Raw genomic sequence first — 18,046 nt, 5'->3', positions numbered from 1 at the left:
CTCACAAGACATGTCATCCATTGAGCATGTTTGGGATGCTCTGGATTGACGTCTAAGACAACTTGTTCCAGTTCCCGCCAATATCTAGCAACATTGCACAGCAATTGAAGAGGAGTGGGACAACATTCCACAGGCCACAATCACCAGCCTTGATCAACTCTATGTGAAGGAGTGTCGCACTACATGAGGCAATACTGACTGGTTTTCTGATCCACACCCGACCTTTTTTTAAGGTATCTGTGACCAACAGATGCATATCTGTATTCCCAGTCATATGAAATCCATAGATTAGGGCCTAATGAATGTATTTCAACTGACTGATTTCCTTTTATGAACTGTAACGCAGTAGAATCTTTGAAATTGTTGCGTTCATATATTTTCTCTCTATAGTTGTGTAAAGAGCAAATACGCATTTGTCCAATAGACAAGCTTTGGCCTCAACCCACAATTACGCCCTTGGCCCCAAAACAAGATTATCCACAAATTCCAAGAACACAGGATGAGATGTTACTATCCTTTGTGCAAGCACTTCTAAGAGTTAATGAACAGTGAGCGTGGTGAAATTTGGGGAGCGCATCGTCAGTAGTGTACCTTTGGTTCCTAGGGTGTTTCGGCCTTTCACACTATACACCCTCCCCAAAGGCGGCCAGCGACAGGGTGATCAATCCTACGCTTGCGTCCCATTCCCAATTAGTCATAGGAGTTGCCTTGTTGTTGATAGCCAACATCCCATGGGACTATGCATGGCAGGGGCGTCCTCCTCCCTGAGTCAAGCATTGTTGACCGCATACCTCCTGGCCCTCTCACTTCGGGGCCCAGCTGGGGTCTTTCCTCTTCATCCAGAGCCACTGACTGCTGCCTTCTGCCGCCTCCGATACAGCTTTGATTGCCGAACGCTGGCTCTAGCCCTTAATTCCCAGGTCTCTAAGCAGTCTGGTTGTAGATGTTGCCACAAAACCTCTGCAGCCCACCTCCACTGGTCGGACTTCTGTGTTCCAGCCATGATGCCGTGCTTCGGCAGCTAGATCAGCATAGCGCAGATGTTTTCGCTCATAAGCCTCATCTACTGAGTCCTCCCAGGGTACTGTGAGCTCAATGATGAAGACCTTATTGAGCGAACGGGACCAGAGCACCATGTCAGGTCTTAGGGTGGTGGTTGCGATCTCCGGAGGAAACACAAGTTGCCGGCCAATGTCAGCTAGCATTTTCCAGTCGCGGGCCAAGCACAGCTGGTCTCGCTCTAATGGTGTAGAGCCGCTCTTCGGTGGTTTAGCCCCTTCGCGGACAAAGTTTGTCCGTAAGGAGTGTGATGCTGCTGTGGGTGGTAGGGAGTTGGTGGCAGCTCGCTTGTCCTCCAGGGCGGACGCAAGGTTTTTAAGGACTTGGTTGTGACGCCAAGTGTAGCGTCCTTGGGTGAGGCTTGTTTTACACCCTGTGAGAATGTGCCTGAGGTTGGTTGGCATGGAACAGAGGGCACAGTCCGGATCTTCACCATACCATTGGTGAAGATTAACTGGTGTTGGAAGGACGTCATATGTTGCTCTGATGGAAAAGCTCAACCGCCTCGCTTCCATGGCCCACAGATCCTTCCAGCTGATCTTCCTCGTCTCCACACTGTCCCATCGAGTCCACTGTCCCTGTTTGGCAAGAGAGACTGCCTTGGCCCACCTTGCAGCCTCCTCCTGATGGCGTACTTCCTGCACTACCATCTTCCGCCGCTCGGGTGCAGTGGCCTTACTCCAAGCAGCACGGCTAGTTAGCCCAAGGCCTCCTCTTCCTTGCTGAACATGACCCACAATGTCAGCATGTCTGAGGGCTGCTTTTGCCTCCTGGACTGCTTTTCCTGGCCTCCATTTTCGCCCAGTTGCCAAGGTCGGCGCGTTGTTGCTCACCACTGGGTCTCGAGATTCATTCAGTGTCATCTGGAGCCTGGTTTTTGCACACTTGAATTCCTCTGTTAGACTGTTGAGGGGCAGCTTGAGGACACCATCTCCATAGAGGCCTATGGTGGTAAGGCATCGTGGAACTCCGAGCCACTTCTTTAAGTAGCCTGTGACTCCTCTTTCCATCTTCTCCACTGTTGAGATTGGAACCTCATACAGTGCTAAGGGCCACAACACCCGGGGTAGGAGACCAAACTGCAGACACCAGGCCTTTAACTTTCCAGGTAGCTGGGTGTTGTCGATGGACTGTAGGCTACTACTGATGTCTTTGCACAGCTGTTGCACCTGGTCTTTGTCCTTCAGGCTTGCATCATACCACCTTCCAAGGCTTTTTACCGGCTGCTCAGACACTGTGAATGCCAACGGAGAAATGGTACATCCCGCCATTATACCTACATTCAGGCACTGCCATGAGGTGGTGAACTCTGAGGTGGTGAAGCAGAACTGCAGATCCTGGAAGTACGACTTCACCAGGTTTGTGATGGTGTCCGATATGTGGAAAAATCTGAAGGCAGACCACAGGAGTTCATGGGGCACAGAACCAAATGCATTGGCAAGGTCGAGGAAGACTACATGGAGGTCCCTTTTCTCCACCTTGGCCATTTGGATCTGGTGCCAGATCATGCTGGAATGTTCCAAGCAGCCAGAGAACCCTGATATTCCTGCCTTCTGTACAGATGTATCGACGTACGCATTCCTTTGCAGGTACTCGGCCATCCTCTGGGCAATGACCCTAAAGAAGATTTTACCCTCGACATTCAGTAAGGAGATTGGGCGGAATTGGCTGATGTTCACTGCATCCTTCTCCTTAGGGATCAGGACCCCGCCTGCCCTACGCCACACTTTGGGTATTATCTTCTTCTGCCAAGCTGTTCTCATAAGCCTCCAGAGGAACCTCAGGACGTCTGGTGCGTTCTTATAGACTTTGTACGGGACTCCATTTGGCCCCGGGGCTGATGCTGTTCTTGCCCGTCGAACTGTGTTTTCCACCTCTTTCCATGTCAGAGGGCTGGTCTCAATATGATGTTCCGGGGGTTCAATGGGTGGGATATCTGATGGGATGGCCAGATGTTCATGTCGCTTTGAGTCAAAATTTGTTGTTCTCAGGTGCTCCTCTAGGTCTTTCTTTGTTGTTTTTAGAGCTCCACTTTTTTCCTTTGTGAAGAGACTTTTAAGGAACTTGAAGGGATCTTTATAGAATCAGTTCTAGTTTGCTCTTTCTTCCTTCTGCGTTTCCGTAGGTTCTCTGCTCTACGGAGGGATGCCAACCGGGTTTTGATGTCAGCCTGAAGTGCCTCTATGCCCTCCTTTTCCACTTCCGAGGCCTTCTTCCACTGTTTCTTAAGCTGCCACCTTTCTTGAACGAGGCACCCGATTTCTTGTTGCCTCCTGGAAACTGGTGGGGTTGGAACCTTTCTCCCGCCTTTTGCCTCTTCCACTCCAAATCTTTCTGTCCCGTACTCATAGATGATGTCCCCCATCCTCTCCAACTTCTTCTCCACTGTGCCTCGAAGTTTCTCGAGGGTCAAGGTAAGGTCAGTATTCACTGTTTCCCACAACTTCTTGTCACTGGCGCCAGGCCACTTCACATACGGTCTGTGCCCTGGCAGTCTCCTCTCGACTGCAGGTCTGGGAGGCTGGGTGAGTTCCACTCCTGTTGTTGGTTCCACCTCAGTTGTTACTTCGGTGCTTGAGTTTACGTCCTCCATGACAGTGGTACTGATGCACTGCAAACTATGGTTTACGTCCAGTTGCTGTGCTTCATTCGACTGATTTGATCGCTTTCGCAGAAAGTAATCAATGCGAGTTCTCTGTCTCTCTTTACCCAAACACCCCTTCTTCCCCTGGTGGATCCTCAACCCATGGTGTGATGTAACTTTCCTCCAACCACAGACACATACCTGCATCTGTTTGTGGCCCACTGTTGCAGCAGAACTTGTGACAGTTGCTGTGGTGTTCTCTTGTGCTGTGCTCTCATTACTCGTAGTCGTTTCCAGTCCAGTCGTTACCATGTTGTCAGCCGATGAGTCATCTTCCGCCCCCGCTCTCGCAGACTCTAGGGGTATTCTCGTATGTTGACTTTCTGTAGCTAAAGCGGGTGTTTACAACATACTGCGAAGCATGGGAAACTACAGAAATGGGAAGCTACCCCATGACTGTCCCAGTGGGGTCTATTCCCTCCGGTCAGCCGTCTCTCCGTGCCGCCACAAGGACTTTCCCCTGTTGTCAGCTGATCTTTCTCAGCAGTCACTGGACAAGTCCAGATATTCAGATTCCAAGAACACAGGATGAGATGTTACTATCCTTTGTGCAAGCACTTCCAAGAGTTAATGAACAGTGAGCGTGGTGAAATTTGGGGAGCGCATCGTCAGTAGTGTACCTTTGGTTCCTAGGGTGTTTCGGCCTTTCACACTATACACCCTCCCCAAAGGTGGCCAGCGACAGGGTGATCAATCCTACGCTTGCGTCCCATTCCCAATTAGTCATAGGAGTTGCGAGAGTCTCCCCACACACCCTACCACCCTCATCCCCTCCACCTAGCGTACCCCAGGGTCTCCCTACCACCCTCATCCACTCCAACTAGTGTAAGACAGGGTCTCCCCACCCACCCTACCACCCTCATCCCCTCCACTTAGCGTACCACCCCACCCCTCCACCTAGCGTACCACAGGGTCTCCCCACCCACCATACCACCTCACCCCACTGTGTACTACTGACCTCACACACGTCAGCCGTTGCCAGGGCAGGGTGTAATGAATTTCCTGATTGCATACCTTTACATGAAGGGGGAATGGGATTGGGAGGGCAGTAGTTGTGTTCCCCTTATCCTCCTCATCATCTCTGCTGGCCTCATGAGGACCTAATCTCTGGTCTTGTTCTAGTGGCCACTTCATTATGTGGATTGACATAATGAACTGAGGATGTCATCATGGAAAATGGATACTTTGGGGATCTCTATGGCAGCTGCAAACACTGTGACCAGAGCCAGAGTGGCTATACTGACGTCAATGAGCATTAGTCCCTTAGGTGTCTGTTGGTACAGATTGACAGGTTTCTGTACAGCACTTTGAGATATCAGCTGATGTATGAAGGGCTATATAAATAAATTTGATTTGATTTGATTTGATTTGACTATGGAGCAGAGGATGCTGCTGCGAGGAGGTATAGGAGGACGGACTCATTGTAATGGCTGGAATGGAATGGTATCAAACATATGGAAACCACGTTCGACTCTGTTTAATTTATTTCATTACAATGAGCCCATCCTCCTATACCTCCTCCCAGCAGCCTCCTCTGCTATGGAGAAATGTTGATGAACAGACTTCGAAATCACAATGCAACACAGTGTAAAACAACACAGCACCTCATCTGGGTTGTTTATAGTCCAATTCATTTTGAAGTCTGAACCACCACGTCAATAACCCTGCTCATGTCTTAGACTGCTTTCTCACACATGATAACATGCCCACGCAAACATAATGAACAAAGGCTTAGGCCAAGTGTACAGTCATAGTATGGTAGTTTTGTTCTGAACGGCTGCCTCTAGTAGTGTTGACTAGAGGATCAGCGGTTCATATTTTTTGGAGTGGGTTGCTGAATTCTCTACTGTCAGTTTACACAGTAAACAATGTTTATTTTTTACATTTTTTATGGAGCATGGTTATCAGTTTTTAACATACACCTCGAATAGAGAAGTTTGACACTGGTTGGGTAGTCATGTGATTGTTAATCTTGGATTTAGGACACAGTAAACAATGCTGTCAACGTTTCAGTGAAAAGAGGTAATAAATCCTTTTCCAGAAAATGTACAATCTCTGCATCCCAAAATACACTGATCTTTTAATGAAGCACAAAATGGACTGTATCCAGAACAACAAATCAACCATTGTATTAAATTGAGCTGTGTAATTCTGAAGCCATTGTCTATTGTCTTTATATAGGCAGGATGTTATTAGCATATTCTGCAGAACATAGGCTTGCATAGGCTTGTTCCATGCAGGAGTTCATTTATGAATAATCTTATTCAGCTGTGTTTTTCCACCGCTTTCCCATAACTATGGCAACACAGTGCAGTCTTGCACAGAGTCTGGGTCTATCATGAGATTAAAAATACAACAACAACATATATATTTAAAAGCAGACTCTGTTCACATGTGACTTTTGGCAGTATGAAGGCACAGTCCATCTTCCCAGTCAATGGACAGGCTCTTATCTCCTTGAAAAACCTACAGACTGTCTACCCACGAACAGATGTCAATGGCATCTCACCACCTACCATCTGCTTGTAATGCAGACAGTGTGTGGGGAGCAGCATGGAGTCTGGGGAGCTTATTTCACATTTCAGTTTTTGAATCTGCAACACTGATCTATTTCATCACCCTACACTCTGTCTATTTTCTTACCACTCAATTCATATTTACATCCCACAACTCCTTGTGTTGTCTCACGCTTCGATGTTTTCATTGTATATTTCTTCATCAGATCATGGAACAGTAAGATGCAGTGGAAAAGGGAAAGACGTCAGTGTTGAGCTCCCAGTAGAGGAGCCTTGTAGCATGTAACCCCAGGCTTGAGCTTCCATGCTGGGTATGTTGGTCTTCAGAGGCCTGAAGGTCCATGCCTCCTCTCTCCCCGCGTCATTCCCTCCTGTTTGTGTATCTCTCTCCCTTGGTGCCTCTGAAAGCTTTGTTACTCTTTGAGGGGGCTTCATACACTAACATTCAACTATTGACATACATCACGTCTCTCACAGGTAGCAGGGGGTACTTGATCAAATGAGGCTGGTCCTCAAGGAACTGTCAACATTTCCACACCAATACCCCCAACAAACTAGGATGTCCTCTGGGACAAGTGAGAACAGCTCTCTCTAAACCTCAGTTTTCACCTCAAGCAAACAGACCCTGTGCTTGCCATTTTCTCTACATTCAGGGCTGTTTAGCTGGGATGACATTAAAACATGGGATGATGAGACAATGGGTGTATTTACTGCCAAATTACCATAAGAAAACTGTATAAGAATGTCTATTTCCTAAGGTCATGGATTAGGGCTAAGTAGCTACGTTTGGTGGTTATATTGCAGGTCAGTGCTAGCAGGTCCTGATGATTCAGTAGCATGTACAGTACTGCATGTAGTCATGGTTGCTGTTTCTCTTAAACCCTTTGGGGTAACACTTTACATTAAGTTGCCCCTACAACTATGTAGCCTGAATACACAGTAATAACTGTAGTAATTACATAGTAATTACATGGGTGTTAGTATGTAAAGACAGGGTCATAAAGTTGTATTGCTGTGCAGTTACATCATAGTAGGGGCAACAATGTAAAGTCTCACCGCCTTTTGTAATCCCCTGAGGGTTCATATGTATCACAGATATACTAACACTTATGCTTTTACCCAGCATATGTTTAAATGTCTTATCAAATAAGCCTGTCCTTTTAAATCCTGCTGCTCCAGCAAGACGCATTCTCAAATCCTTAGTCTTGTAGTGTCTCATTTAAACAGGTCGCCCATTAATCTTTGGTATTTAATATTCAGGCTGCATTTTCATTTTAAATCTGGAACTGTTTCTGTTGTCTTTCATAATAAGCTTTACATTTGACAGTTTTAAGAATATTATTATTCCAGATAATAAGATAAAAGTCAAATTTACAAGCCGAGAGAAAATAGACTCTCATTTATGGATTGATTGGTCCAAGCACATTCGACATGCCTGAATTAGTCAAGACAAACACTGAACAAAAATATAAATGCAACAGGCAACAATTTAAATATAAGGAAATCAGTCAATTGAAATGAATTCATTAGGCCCTAATCAATGGATTTCACATGAATGGGAATACAGATGTGCATCTGCTGGTCACAAATACCTTAAAAAAAGGTAGGTGCAAGGATCAGAAAACCAGTCAGCATCTGTTGTGAACACTATTTGCCTCATGCAGTGCGACACATCTCTTTCGCATAGAATTGATCAGGCTGTTGTTTGTGAAATGTGGTATGTTTTCCCACTCTTCAATGGCTGTGCGAAGTTACTGGATATTAGCGGGAATTGGAATATACTGTCGTACACATTGATCCAGAGCATCCCAAACATGCTCAATATGTGGTGACTAATGTTCCCTCTAATTTTTTCATCACTGAGGAATTTTCAAGTCTGCAGAGCGCACATTTGAACACTGAAAATTCTGTGCAACTTTAGGCACTAACCTAAAAACAGTCCAGTTCAAAGTGAATGGCAGAGATCCATATATGGCAATGGCTATTTGCATGTAGGTCTACTGCAGCTCTGATTGGTTATGGCGCACCCGGTCTGTGTTAAGTGCCTGTCAATGCAATAGAATCCTACTCCAATGTGCTCTGCCTACAAGAACATCTCTTGCACAGTTAATTTTGCAGACTAAATCTTGTTGATAAGTTCACCGTTGAAAGAAAAGACGCCAATTCATAACGTTTCCTCTTTGAAAATATTCTTATGGTAAACTTTGATTTTGACATTGCCTATACATTGCCTTGATGAGTGTGAGATGTTGAAAATGACAAAGAGAAATCTGGAATGATAAATTGTGTCACGCTTGAACGTGTGAGATAACACCCTCTCTCTGGTCTAAACAACAATGTGCAACACACACGTAATTCGTTTGTCTGAACATTCTGAGCAATCTCTAACTGCACCCAACACAGAACCTTCAACAGTCAATCTTTCATTCATGGCTGCACTCTGCTGAGGCCCAAACAAGATATGCTTCTCAAATCAAATCAAATCAAATTGTATTGCTCACATACACATGGTTAGCAGATGTTAATGCGAGTGTAGCGAAATGCTTGTGCTTTTAGTTCTGACAGTGCAGTAATATCTAACAAATAATCTAACAAATTCACAATGACTACCTTATACAGGGGGCTGCAGTGGTTAGAGCGTAGTGCCTAGTGGTTAGAGCGTTGGACTAGCAGCCGAAAGGTTGCAAGTTCAAATCCCCGAGCTGACAAGGTACAAATACGTCGTTCTGCCCCTGAACAGGCAGTTAACCCACTGTTCCTAGGCTGTCATTGAAAATAAGAATTTGTTCTTAACTGACTTGCCTAGTTAAATAAAGTTGAAATAAAAATACACACAAATGTAAAGGGATGAATAAGAATATAAATATATAGATGAGCGATGGCTGTGCGGCATAGGCAAGATGCAGTAGATGGTATAGAACACTGTATATGCATATGATATGTAAACATTATTAAAGTGCCGTTATTTAAAGTGACTAGTGATACCTTTATTAAGTCTGTTTATTTAAGTGGCCAGAGATTTGAGTCTCTATGTTGACAGCAGCCTCTCTATGTTAGTGATGGTTATTTAACAGTCTGATGGCCTTGAAATAGAAGCTGTTTTTCAGTCTCGCGTTCCCAGCTTTGATGCACCTATACTGACCTCGCCTTCTGGATGATAGCGGGGTGAACAGGCAGTGGCTCGGGTGGTTGCTGTCCTTGATGATCTTTTTGGCCTTCCTGTGACATCAGGTGCTGTAGGTGTCCTGGAGGGCAGGTAGTTTGCCCCCGGTGACGCGTTGTGCAGACCGCACTACCCTCTGGAGAGCCATACGGTTGTGGGCAGAGCAGTTGCCGTACCAGGCGGTGTCGTGTATCTGACTGATTCAATTATATGGCATGCTATTTTATCAAATCGATTACATAACGTTTGACTGAATTAATTGAATTATTGAATTAAACCATGCAACAATTAACTCATTAATAACCTGGGGCACCATAGAAGAGTGTTTATAGAGCTGCTGTCTTCCAAATAAACTCTTAAAGATCTGAAGATATTTTATATCAATAGCAGTCAATTATTAATCATCACCTTATTTAGTCTCATCTGAAAGTCATAAAACTGGCTTAATTATTAATTTACTAAATACCTAAATAATCACACAGAATTACGTACACACAGGATGGATCATACATCGATTACTAATCATGTCATAAAAGAAAAAGTCCTTAGCGGATGAAAACAATATGACAGATTGTTACACAAAGAAAGGGGGTTAGGTTTGGATGAAAGAGAGGGAAGACTGGGGCTCAAAAGGGATTGGGTCTCTATTGGACCTTGAGAAGCTATGCTACCGTAAATACTGAATCATATACATTCTAATAACCGTCCATTCGGAAAAGGAAAATGCAAGATATATATTTAAACCGAATTGCGCATCGATAGATGGGTCGAAGATGGAAGACTGGTTTGCCCAGCAGAGATCGCCATTGTCCTATGGAGAATCTTTCTGGTCATAGTGTTGTAGGGCGGATATGTTGTACCCTGTCGTTCTTATTAGGAGATTGTCTGTCCTTTCCTAGGCCACGTACTTTTGCAGCTGCAGCTGATAACTCGACGACTAGGATGCATCATTTATTTAGTGAATAAGAATTCAAAGTTCATACCAGCTCGTGCTGTATTCTGGCTGGTCGAAATTCATCCTTCCAGCGTGATGATTGTTACCTACACATTGAAATTAACCTTTTTAAACGTACGGACACCAATCCTCACGTTGTCGGGAACAAAGGTTTGACTTCTGTCAACGGGCTTTCGTATTGGGGGAGAGAAGGGCGTGTTTCATAGTTCTCAACCAATGTCTGTTCACTTGGGCGTGGCCACTGAGTTAGCATAGTTTACTTATGAAGATCATTCTCTCATTTAGAAGCTGACTCGGTGAGCGAGTTTATTAGCAAGTGCATCGGTGATGTTGTACCCACTGTGACTATTAAAACCTACCCTAACCAGAAACCATGGCAGCATTCGCGTATAACTGAAAGCGCGAACAATCGGATTTAACCATGGCAAGGTGACTGGGAATATGGCAGAATACAAACAGTGTAGTTATTCCCCCCATAATAATGCTGTTTGATTTGATTTGATTTGGATCTCTTTTAGTCCCCATTTGGACTAATCTTCCAAGAGTCCTTAAACATTAAAATACAATTTATAATACAAACACACTTTCACATATAACACACTATTACAAACATATATAATACTAGCATAATGACCCAATAAATACTCAATCTAAAAAAATAAAAATGCTGTTCATTGACTATAGCTCAGCATTCAACACCATAGTACCTTCCAAGCTCATCATTAACCTCAAGGACCTGAGTCTGAACCATGCCCTGTGCAACTGGGTCCTGGACTTTCTGACGGGCTGCCACCAGGTGGAGAAGGTAGGAGACAACACCTCCACTTCGCTGATGCTCAAAATTGCATAAGGATGCGTGCTCAGCCCCCTCCTGTACTCCCTGTTCACCCATGACTGCATGGCCACGCACGCCTCCAACTCAATCATCAGTTGCAGACGACACTACTTAGCTTCGGCTGTTGGAGGTCCTGACGAACCATGTCCAGCTAAAGCGTCCGGAGTGAAAAAGTTGAATGAAAAAAACGGAAAAATATAAACGGTAAAGTAAAGTAAAAACCGTAAAGGTATCAAATCAAATCAAATTTTATTTGTCACATACACATGGTTAGCAGATGTTAATGCGAGTGTAGCGAAATGCTTGTGTCAGGTAGCAAAGTAAGGTTGGCAACAACACGCACAGCAACACGTAAACAAGCCTGCAAGCTGTGACCGGAAATAACGAGTCCTCCAGATTCAGTAGCAGTGGGAGCATTTCACTCTGGACGCTTTATCTGGACATGGTTCGTCAGGACCTCCAACAGCCAAAGCTAAGTAGTAACATTAACATGATGCCTTCTAATTGCAGTCGCTGTACTCATAATATACAGGAGAAAATTCGCCTTACGGCGAGGATAGCTGTGCTGCAAGCCCAGCTTCAGAAGCAATCGTTAGGCAAGAGTAATTTCAGTATAGGAAAGGATAAAACAGCGTCTGTGCCACCAGTAAGTACAGATAGTAACGTTAGTATATATCCCCTCGCACGTTCCCTGCAGCAGGAAAACTTTCACATGGCTTCTGGAGGGAAATGCTGTAGGAATGCTCAACCGGTGTCGCTCATTCAGCCAACAGAAACTTTCAACCGGTTTTCCCCATTAAGCAGCGAGTCAGAGTCTGAGGCCGAGCATTCTCTGGTCTCTACTCCTCTCGTTACGGGGTCTGAGACGCTGAAGCTTCCCACCATTAGCTCTGACAAATTGAAAACCCTAGTCATTGGCGACTCCATTACCCGCAGTATTAGACTTAAAACGAATCATCCAGCGATCACACGCTGTTTACCAGGACCTCCTCCATTCCTGCCATTATTGAACGAGATCGTGATACCTCACATCTCAAAATAGGGCTACTTAATGTTAGATCCCTCACTTCAAAGGCAGTTATAGTCAATGAACTAATCACTGATCATAATCTAGATGTGATTGGCCTGACTGAAACATGGCTTAAGCCTGATGAATTTACTGTGTTAAATGAGGCCTCACCTCCTGGTTACACTAGTGACCATATCCCCCGTGCATCCCGCAAAGGCGGAGGTGTTGCTAACATTTACGATAGCAAATTTAAATTTGCAAACAAAAAATGACGTTTTCGTCTTTTGAGCTTCTAGTCATGAAATCAATGCAGCCTACTTAATCACTTTTTATAGCTACTGTTAACAGGCCTCCTGGGCCATATACAGTGTTTCTCACTGAGTTCCCTGAATTCCTATTGGACCTTGTAGTCATAGCAGATAATATTCTAATGTTTGGTGATTTTAATATTCATGTGGAAAAGTCCACAGACCCACTCCAAAAGGCTTTCGGAGCCATCATCGACTCACTGGGTTTTGACCAACATGTCTCTAGACCTACTGACTGTCACAGTCATACTCTGGACCTGGTTTTGTCCCATGGAATAAATGTTGTGGATCTTAATGTTTTTCGTCATAATCCTGGACTATCGGACCCCCTTTTACTACATTTGCAATCACAACAAATAATCTGCTCAGACCCCAACCAAGGATAATCAAAAGTTGTGCTAGAAATTATCAGACAACACAAAGATTCCTTGATGCCCTTCCAGACTCCCTCTGCCTACCCAAGGACGTCAGAGGACAAAAATCAGTTAACCACCTAACTGAGGAACTCAATTTAACCTTGCGCAATACCCTAGATGCAGTTGCACCCATAAAAACTAAAAACATTTGTCAGAAGAAACTAGCTCCCTGGTACACAGAAAATACCCGAGCTCTGAAGCAAGCTTCCAGAAAATTGGAACGGAAATGGCGCCACACCAAACTGGAAGTCTTCCGACTAGCTTGGAAAGACAGTACCGTGGAATATCGAAGAGCCCTCACTGCTGCTCGATCATCCTATTTTCCCAACTTAATTGAGGAAAATAAGAACAATCTGAAATTTCTTTTTTTATACTGTCGCAAAGCTAACTAAAAAACAGCATTCCCCAAGTGAGGATGGCTTTCATTTCAGCAGTGATAAATTCATGAACTTCTTTGAGGCCACCCCTCATAGCCTGGTTCCTCTCTAGGTTTCTTCCTACGTTTTGGCCTTTCTAGGGAGTTTTTCCCAGCCACCGTGTTTCTACACCTGCATTGCTTGCTGTTTGGGGTTTTAGGCTGTGTTTCTGTACAGCACTTTGAGATATCAGCTGATGTAAGAAGGGCTATATAAATAAAACATTTATAAATACATTTTATTTGACACAACAGTAGTAGGCCTGATTACCAACAATGACGAGACAGCCTACAGGGAAGAGGTGAGGGGAGTGTGGTGCCAGGAAAATAATCTCTCACCCAATGTGAACAAAACAAAGGAGCTGATCGTGGACTTCAGGAAACAGCAGAGGGAGCACTCCCCTATCCATATTGACTGGACCGCAGTGGAGAAAGTGGAAAGCTTCAAGTTCCTGTGCATACACATCACTGGCAAACTGAAATGGTCCAACCACACGGACAGTGTGGTGAAGAAGGAGCCTGCATTTTTTTTGTCTTGCCACCTAAAACCCTCACAAACTTTTACAGATGCACAATTGAAAGCATCCTGTCAGGCTGTATCACCACCTGGTAAGGCAACTGCACTGCCCGCAACCAGAGGGCTCTCCAGAGGGTGGTACGGTCTGACCAACACATCATCGGGGATAAACTACCTGCCCTCCAGGACACCTACAGCACCCAATGTCACAAGAAGGCCAAAAAGATCATCAAGGACAACAACAACCCAAGTCACAGCCTGTTCACCCCGCTATCATCCAGAAGACAAGGTCAGTACAGGTGCGTAAAAGCTTGGACCGAGAGACTGAAAAACAGCTTCTATCTCAAGGCCATCAGACATCACTAACATTGAGTGGCTGCTGCCAACATACTGACTAAATCTCTAGCCACTTCAATAATAAAAAATGTATGTAATAAATGTATCACTAGTCACTTTAAACAATGCCACTTTATATAATGTTTACATACCCTACACTACTCATCTCATATGTATATACTCTACTCTATACCATCTACTGCATCTTGCCTATGCCGTTTGGCCATCGCTCATCCATATATATTTTTATGTACATATTCTTATTCATTCCTTTATACTTGCGTGTGTATAAGGTAGTTGTTGTGAAATTGTTAGATTACTTGTTAGATATTAATGCATGGTTGGAACTAGAAGCACAAGCATTTCGCAAACACTCGCATCTGCTAACCATGTGTAAGTGACAAATACAATTTGATTTGATTTGATTTGACTGGAAAATGTTCCAGGATTCATCCGATGGCATTGAGTAATTTACCACATCAGTCACCGGCTTCATTAATAACTGCATCGACGACATCGTCCCCACAGGGACTGTACGTACTGTACATATCCCAACAAGAAGCAGTGGATTACAGGCAACATCCGATAGAGCTGCCGCTTTCAAGGAGTGGGACACTAATCCGGACGGTTATAAGAAATCCCACTACGCCCTCAGATGAACCATCAAATAGGCAAAGCGTCAGTACAGCACCAAGATCGAATCATAATTCACCGGCTCTGAAGCACGTCGTATGTGGCAGGGCTTGCAAATGATCTCGGTTTACAAAGGGAAACCCAGCTATGAGCTGTTCAGTGACGCAAGTCTACCAGATGAGCAACACTGAAACATACATGTTCCGGATGTCTGTGTGATAACGCTCTCCGTACCGATGTGAGTAAGACCTTTAAACAGGTTAAAGTTCACAAGGCCGCATGGCTAGACGGATTACCAAGAGGCATATTCCCTGACCCAGTCTGTAATACCTACATGTTTCAAGCAGATCACCATAGTCCCTGTGCCCAAGAACGCCAAGGTAACCTGTCTAAACGACGATTGCCTCGTAGCAGTCACATCTGTAGCCATGAAATGCTTTGAAAGCTGGTCATGGCTCACATGACACCATCATTCCAGACACCCTCGACCAACCCCAATTTGCTTTCCGCCCCAATGGATCACCTACAGCATGAATTCAACATGGATTATTTAGTTTTTTCTCTCAAGAATCAACACACAATAGCCCATAACAACAAAGTCTGAAGGAGTGTGTGCTTAGTCCCCTCTTTTACTTCTTGTTCACCCACGACTGTGTGGTAATGCACTACTCCAAAACCATCATTAAGTTTGCTGACGACACGATGATGGTAGGCCTGATCACCGACGACGATAAGACCGCCTACAGGAAGGAGGTCAGAGACCTGGCAGTGTGGTGCAGACAAGAGAGCTGATTGTGGAAGACAGGAAACGGAGGGCTGAGCTCACCTCCTTTCACATTGACAGGGCTGTAGTGGAGCAGTTTGAGAGATTGAAGTTCCTCAGTATCCACATCATTAAGGACCTATCATGGTCCAAACACACCGAGTACACCCCCATTCACATTGACGGGACTGTAGTTGAGCAGGTGGAGAGCTTCAAGTTCCTCTTGTTCATATCACTAAGGACCTATCATGGTCCAAATACACCACCAGTCATGATGAGGGCACTACAACACCTCTTCCCCCTCAGGAGGATAAAAAGATTTGGCATGGGCCCTCAGATCCTCAAAAAGTTCTGCAGTGGCACCATTAAGAGCATGTTAACTGACTGCCTCACTGCTTGGCATGGCACTGATTCGACCGCAAGGCGCTACAGAGGATAGTGTGTATGGCCCAGTACATCACTGGGGCTGAGTTCCCTGCCATACAGGATTTGATTTGATCTATACCAGGCGGTGTCAGAGGAAGGTCCTAAAAATGGTCAGACTCCAGCCACCCAAGTCATAGACTGTTCTCTCTGCTACCGCATGGCAAGTGGTACTGGAGCTCCAGGTCTGGGACCAAAAGGGCTCCTGAACAGCTTCTACAGCTTCTACCCCCAAGCCATATGCTGAACAGATAATCAAATGGCCCAAACTATTTGCATTGACCACCTTTTAAAAAAACGGACATTCTTGCACTGGCTCTATGCACACTCACTGGAATCTACCAACACATTCACACATACTACACTGACACTCCAACACAAACACAAAACACACACAGAATACATACGATTACACACACAAAACACAACACATGCATATTGACGCCACACTCACACATAGACACACTTTCACACTCTTTACATATGCTGCTGCTACTCTGTTTATTATATATCCTGATTGCCTAGTCACTTTTACCCCTAACCACATGTATTTACTGCATTACCTCAATTACTTCAACTACCTCGTACCCCTGCACATTGACTCGGTACTGGGACTCTTAGTATAGCATCATTATTGCTGTTTTATTGTGTTAATGTTTCCTGTCTTTTGGGGGGTTTTAATCATTTCTTACTTTTTAAATCTACATTGTTGGGAAAGGGCTTGTACGTAAGCATTTCAAAGCATTTCAAAGTAAAGTCTATAATGTTTCCTGTCTTTTTTGGGGTTTTAATCTTTTCTTACTTTTTAAATCTACATTGTTGGGAAAGGGCTTGTAAGTAAGCATTTCAAAGTAAAAGTCTACACCTGTTGTATTCGGCACGTGACAAATACAATTTTTAAAAATCACTTTAAGCATATCATACTAATTTCACCCGTTTTGGCTCGTGTGTGCTACTTTCAAAACTACTGGCTGAAATTACACAAAACCTTTTGTAACGCATCTTTAACCTTTTTGATAAGTGTGAGGATAAATACTTCCCGTACTTTCTATTGATTCATTTGGAATATGAGATACTTTGTTTTACAATGTATGTAGGTGCACCTATGAATCAGAAATGAACTGGGATTATTATTTTGTGCCTCTCCAAAATGTAAATCTTGATCTAAGAACATCTCACCTATTGAGTCACCAGCTTAAAACCGTTTCAGACGCAGCACTCGACACACTTTGTCCTGTTTTCTTCTCTGCATCCTCTTAACCAGAGAGGAAGAGAGGAGAGAGTGAGTGTGTTATAGCCAGAAGGCCTGGTTGTCTAATGCTGCCTGCCAGTTGGGAGTGTGTTGGGTTCCAGCAGGTCCCTGTAGGGTGCTACCGACTGTCACTCCTCCCCCAGGGCTGTGCTTGCCATGACCACTGGGCTTCCTGCTCCTCAGTCAAACAGGCTTTGTGACTGCTCTCTGTTCTTTTTTGTTCAAATCAATGGTGATGGTTGCATGGCAAGAGGCATAGTGTGTGTGCACATAGAGGGACAATGCCTGAGCTGACCGACTAAACGGGATCAGCTCCTGCATAATCAGTGCAAAGAAAAGACAGATGCTTTTAAAATATACAGTAGTCTACCTATGAGTTATCTTCCATTCATTTAGGAACAATGAACACATCATATATGAGATTGGATCTTATATAATCATGGGTCATCAAATCACGCTGGCAGCTTTATGTTAGAACAAGATTGCAGTCTGGAGCAATATTCATGACATTTTCCATGACTACAGGCTGGGTCTTTTTCAATATAATTCACCCCCCCAACGTACATTATTTAAATATATGCTGAAGTCCTCTGAGCGAGGTGTGTTGCTGTAGTTAATTCCTTTTCTTGTCACCTTCCTCACGAAGGCCTAAAGCACTTCCAAACCCCACAGATTTGAATGTTTATTGCAATACACTACATACCCTCACCAGCCCTAGCAGAGCTGTAGTCTCCACACACTGAGATTGCTGGAAAAGTGCTCGGAGCAGATATACTGGCTGGTGGCAGTTTCTACAGGCCCG

This window comes from Oncorhynchus tshawytscha, linkage group LG02 (assembly GCF_018296145.1).
Source record: "Oncorhynchus tshawytscha isolate Ot180627B linkage group LG02, Otsh_v2.0, whole genome shotgun sequence".
NCBI lineage: Eukaryota > Metazoa > Chordata > Actinopteri > Salmoniformes > Salmonidae > Oncorhynchus > Oncorhynchus tshawytscha.
The sequence above is the reverse complement of the archived record's forward strand: the minus strand, read 5'-3'. Positions refer to the sequence as shown.